Here is a 6,791-nt window from a genome sequence, read left to right on the forward strand (position 1 = left end):
TAGTATAATTGCCTTTTTTTTCAATGTCTTTTAAAAATCTTTGATTTTTTTATTTTAAAAAAATCCATTGTCTTGGATCTTTCAGACAAATAGTGCAATTGAGTAAATTTTTTTTTCCATAAGATCAATTTTCAGAAACAATGTTAATCAAACAAGATTTTGGATTCTATAAATCATTTTCTATAATTTGATTTTGATAATCCATAATTAGAATTAAGAATCATGTTTTACAATCTGAACCTAACACTCCTTAAATAGTAGGATGCTTGCATTAAGTGATGGTAGAGAAAAATAAAATCAGAAGATTAAACGAAGTTTTTTTTTTTTTCTTTTTATTTTTAAAGAAAATTTATATTATAAAATGTAGAATTTTTTACTTAAAAATCAGTGAGATAAATGATATGCTACACTAAAATAGTGTTCAAAACAAAAAAAAAAGTATAAAATATGTGTTTTTTAAATCCGGATCCATGACAAGGAGGATCAACCCAATAATAAAATACATAGTTATCTCAATTTCTACTACATAGTTATTATAAGTTGGGTAGAGTATATAAGATAATTAGATTAATTTGAATTTTAGAGAATTTTGGTAATTAGCATAAGTATCATCTTAATGGATGAATGATTATAGGGGAAATTATCCAAAAAAAACCTATAAAAAAAATTTGTGAAAAGATAACAATTTTGTGAATATTAGCAAAACGAACCTATTTTAGTCCTTTTTAAGGGCTGGATTTTTTTTATTAAAAAATAAAAAATTCAGTCCTTAAAGTGCTGAACTTTTTGTATTATTATAAAATTATAATTTTCGACCCTTTAAGGACTGAAATATTTTTTATTAATATTTTATATAAAAAAAAGAGTCAAGAATTGTGACTGTGTGGTCGGAATCCGGTGGACGACCCTGATGGATTCAACCACATTGATCAGAAGTCGTTTCTAGCACCTCCCTCCTCACAAAGGCGTGATACCTGTAGAAATCACTTCGACGCTCAAGTTAGAGAAGCCTATGAATCTTCTAAGTAACTGATTAGACTTTAATATTTCCAAAAGATCCCTCTCAATTGTGTTTCCTGTGATATTTATCCCCCTTAACTGTCCATCAGGATTTTCCCTTCTATAGGCTATAATCATGAGATATCTACTGACTTTGCAGAGTTGTTTACCTAATCGAGATCTTTTGAATTGATCGTACTAAACTGCAGAGATCTCCTTCGGGATCTTTAGGATTGACGTGTGCGTATCAGTCTTACGGTTATTCTACGAACCTAGTTTGCCCGGCTTGGCTGACTTGGATTTGCTTAATGCTGTGCTGCTCTACCAGCCAGGCTAGGGAGGTCTCTACTTTGACCTGCCTTGCTTGTAGGACAGCACCCATATGCTAATCTGTGCCTGATACCATTTAACTGGTTTAGACATGTGTACGACTTGGATTAATACGCAATTATTTCTTTCTACAATGGTTGTTACATTTTTTTTTAAAAAAAATTCTGACATATTTAGGAATGGTTTAAAATCGTTACTAATTCTCCAAAATATTTTTGTTTTAATTTTTGTAAAATATTTTTTTTTATTAGATTTTTTTTTTTAAATTTTATGATTTCCCCTTTGTTTAATCACGCATTTGACCCCACACGTAGACGACAAAATGGAAGGATAAAATTTACATTTCAACCATTGATCTCTGTTACAAAACAGGGAATGGATCGTTGGATTAGATTGCGTGATTGAATTTTGATCGGATGTTTGCATGGTCCATCTTTATTGAGACTTATTCCTTGTTTTGTAGTCGAGATCAATGGTTGAAATGTAAATTTTATCCTGTCATTTTGTCGTCTACATGTGGGGTCAAACGCGTGGTTAAACAAAGGGGAAATCATAAAATAAATTAAAAACCTAATAAAAAAATATTTTACAAAAATTAAAATATATTCTAGAGCATTAGGAACGGTTTTTGACGGTTCTTATATATATATATATATATATATATATAAGGACCGCAATTGTTGGCTTCTTTTTTATAAAAAATTAATAAAAAAATATTTCGGCCCTTAAAGGGTCGAAATAGGTTCATTTTGTTAATTTTCACAAATTTGTTATCTTTTCGGGAATTAATTTTTTTTAAAGTTTTTTTATTTTATAATTTTCCCATGCTTATAATACTCAAATGAACATGGATTGAGATAGTGAAACTACATATTAACGTTAACTCTCTCTTTTGTTTCCCGATGATGATAATAAAGGAGGAATATCTGATGACTTTAATCTCATTTCAAAAACATTTAATGGCACTTCATGGGTTGGTAGAAGGTTATTATTGACATTGAGAATTGAATATCTTGTTGGACATTCTGGTAGAGTAGAATTTATTTATTTATTTATTGGTAGAGAAGATACTTTTGATGTAAATTGATGAAGTCTGCACTATCTCGTGCACTTGATAACGGCATGAAATTAAGATATTTTTAGCTTGATGGGAATGTGACTTTATGAACAAATGATGCATATGATGAAAATTTTGAAATTTAGTAAGTGGGGGTAACATTTTGAGAAAAGAAACAATAGTTGGTAGAGTTACAAATCAAACCAAAAAGACAAATAAGGAAAGGTTTGTAGGCTTAAGATCTACGAAAGTCCATATAAATGGAGACATTTTGGGAACTTGTAGGTATATATTCTTATTTAACATCATATGTGTTGGAAGTTAGGGGGTTGAATTTGAAAATTCTTTAATATTCAATATGTTTAAACCATAAGGTAAACTAATATTTAAACCATAGAGTAAATCAATCTCAAATTTACTTTATGCTTTATGTCTTTTTATTTTATTGTTTTAAGTTTTAGTTAATAGTTTTATTTTTGTCTTGAGTAATTTTAGTCTCACATCGACTAGGAAAAAAATTGATTTGCAATTCTTAAATAGTTGTACTTCTAAGAATTTTAAAGTTAATAGAAATAGTGGGTGGGCTCACACACGCATAAGGGGGCCTAAGAGAAAAATCTAAAGTTCCAGTTGGGATTTGGATCCATCGGTCTGAAAATTTTAATGCGTGTGTGCACGTATGACGTGCGCGTAGGAGGGTAGTGCAAAATCTCAAATTTATACCTCATGTGGGTGCGCACAAAAACCCGTTTTTTGCTTTAATTATTAATGCCCATTTTATTTAAAATTCTAGTTGATTTGTTTTGTTCTGAACCAATATAATATGAAGAGGTTTTGTGTCTGCTTTGAACTATCACCAACACAATTCGAAGAGGTTTGTAACTATTCTAAATAGTCACTTTCTCTTCTATTTATATCATCTTGTTTAAATAATTTAAAACACTAACTCTTTGATCTTTTATTTTTTAAGATTTTCAATAATCAGTATACTTTTATTCTTCGTTGTGAGAGCACACAACATCGTCGAATTCGAAGGTACGTTCCAATTAAAATTTCCTTTTGGAAATATGGGTTGTTATATCTTGGAGAACGAACGCCTACAGACTGTAGTACCGTAGTAAGGGCGAATTTCATTTTATGATAGTACTTTATACATGCCTCAACCATTTATTTTAGATAATATTTTTCTGTTACATTCAATTTGTAAATCAGGAATTATTTCAAACTTCTCTCTCTTTCTATAAGAAATCAGTACTCAAGAGAATAACAATGTACACTTGTGGGATTATTAATACATACTTTAATGGTCGCGTAGAGATGTAGATAAATTTCTTGCTTGGGCATATGTGATATTGTTTCATTAATTTTAAGTCCCAAAAATTAAAAAAAATACATACGTTCGATAGACAAAATTGTATATCACATTCTAGAAATTATTAGATCACATGGGCTGATTTTTTTACAAGAATGATCTCCATGGTGAGGAGATTATGCCAATAAAAAATCACAGGTCAAAAAAAAAAATCTAATTATTTAGAAAATTCTTCCAAAATGAAAGGGATTAAATAGGAAAAAAGAAGGATCCATCGAAAAATAGCCGTTCCCCTCCCTATGAATGGAAGAATAGGAAAATTCAAAAATCAAATCGACGAATATCCTGACCAAATTGACAAGAGCCTAAAGTTACTGCAAAATACAATAATTTGTATAATCTACTAAAGTTATAGGTTCATTAAGTGTAATTTTACATGATTCTACAAAGCTATAAGCTTAAGTTATTTTTAAGGATACATGCGTTTTTGGTCATTTGTTCATGAGTGAGATATGTTGCATCTGGAGGATTTTTCTACCTTTATGATATTTTGAGACATAGAACACTGCCACCGTCCTTTTTAAGGTATGTATAGAGACTTCCGATATCTCAATTAAATTCTCAGTATGTTTTTAATCAAAATTGCCTGATAAATAAAATCAAACAATAGCTTACCATATATAAGTATACTTACTATCATTTAGAATTTCTTTTTGATTTCAATTACTGAAACATTCGTATCTCCTTCCTTGATTTCAGGTGATCATGATAAACAATGCCTCGTAATCACTTACACGTGTAAATGTGACATTCCCAATTTTTAAACTTTATATATCAATCCATTCTCTCGTGATGTGAGCCTCATCGATGGCAACTACCTTTATGTCTCCTAACTCCCGAGAAATATGAACCCATCATTTTAATGTAGGTGGATGGCTAATATAAAATTTAGGGTAATTTATGAAAACGTGCATCAAAAATTGAAAAATCATCAAAACAGTGCATTATTCATCTTAAATATAATTTAAAAAAATGATAATTTACCGTTTTCGAAAATAAGTTATTTTATCAAAACAGTAAAATTTGAAATAAACATTATTTTGACAGCAATTTTTTTATAAAACAATATACATGTCCTTTTAGGTTAAATATACATGTCCTTTTAGTACATTAATGTTTCCTTTTAAGATTTTATTTATTTCAACACTCCACGGCATAACACGTTGAAACTATTGGCATAATTAATGATGTGACTTAGATGATTGAAAGTATAAGCTTTTAAAGGGTATTATTGAAGGGGGTACTATTGAAGTAGATGGAAGTTGTATATGAGCTTTTTTCCATCTCATCCAGCTTTCCATCAACCAAGTAATTTAAATATCGATTATGTTCTCTAATCTTTCATAAATTATATGTGGGTCATCACCACATACATCATACTTGTCACGAAGCGGATTGTTATAATGTCTGTGTCATTCATAGCACATCATCATCATCATCATTATCATCACCATAACATTATCTAATTATGCTCATCAAATGGGTGGTCATCCTTTACATTTCAACATCAAATAATTAAACCATCCTATGAGGAAAATGCGAGCAGCTTTTTGATCCATCACGCAATAATTTCATTTTAATGATAGATCAATTATTGGTGATCACGTAAGCTATCGAATTCAATTCAATGGATATGACCCACATGAAAGATCACGATATTCATGTGTATATCAAACATTTCACGCATCGACACAAAATTTCACTCTCTACATTTATACAATAAAAGTCTAGATTGGTTCATAAGTTGCTTAATGAGATTAAACTATTTTATGTGTATGATAAAAAGCTATTGGAACATCAATCACTAGTCGTTCTCATCCTTCCTGGCATAGGTAGTGGTTCTTTGTTCATGGATGGACCTCATATTGAATGAAGAAGAAAGGGCTACAAGCAAGAAGACAGCATTTACTTGACTTCAACCCTCTTGTTCCCATCCAACCTACATCAACCACTCCATCTGTACTACTTTTTTTAAAATAATTTGCTCTTTGTTATAGCAGATAAATACTTTCTTGGAGAATAATTTTCCAAGAAAATGAAGTAAATCACAAAAAAAGTATGTATTGGTGTTTAATCGCACTTAGGGAAACGTCCAAAAGGAAAGTTTGACTTTTAATTTTGGATGTTCATGTACTTCCCTCAATCCAAATAAGAGAATTGGATTTGCTTTTACAAGCTTTCTTATTATTCTTTTTATAAATCCAACTATTTCAATAACTCATCTTGTTTTTTCTTTTAAGACATTTAGAAAACTTTTTGTTTTGTCTTTACAAATTATTAAAACTAGAAGACATTTCTTTTCAACTTTTCTAATTTTTTTTTTCAAGTGTGAGAATAACTTTAGAATTTTCCAAACATAAAAATTGGGGGGTGGTTCTGGGACTGAGAACATATCACCATAAAGCTGGAAAAAATAGTTTGCCAGAAAACACATTTTCACTCCATGCAACACATACGTATTCAAATTGTATTTTCTAAGAAAATAAGTTTTCTATCAATTTTCCTACCCAATCTTACTTGGGTTTTGCTTAATTGCAGTAAAAATCCATAAAAATGCCATCTGCTGGCCTTTGATTGCATATGGAAAATCATATTAAAATACAATCATGGGAACATCCACTTTCCTAAGAAATTAAAAGATGATATTTTCACAATCATGGGAAAATCCGCTTTCATCAGCAAAAGCAATTTCTCTACAAAACTCGAATCGAATGTTGATGAAAAACATTTTCTTAGGAAATTAATTTTTTTCAGTATTTTTCCAGAAAAAAAGCACACCCATATGAAGTCATTCACACGTCTCGTTTATCTATTTCTTACTGAATGGTGGTGGAATGGCATTGGCTAGGAATGAAATCTCTGCCAAACTTCAGTGATGAGAGAGAGAGACTTAGTGTCACCAAAACTTCAAATTATAAAGGTAAAGTAGGTTTTGATGTGATTTCTAATGGGTCTCTTGGGAAAGAAAGTAAGACAAGAGAGGGAGAGAGACATAGTGCCACCAAAACTTCAAATTATAAAGGTGAAGTAGGT

This window comes from Akebia trifoliata, chromosome 11, assembly GCF_017979445.1.
Source record: "Akebia trifoliata isolate Shusen 1 chromosome 11, ASM1797944v1, whole genome shotgun sequence".
NCBI lineage: Eukaryota > Viridiplantae > Streptophyta > Magnoliopsida > Ranunculales > Lardizabalaceae > Akebia > Akebia trifoliata.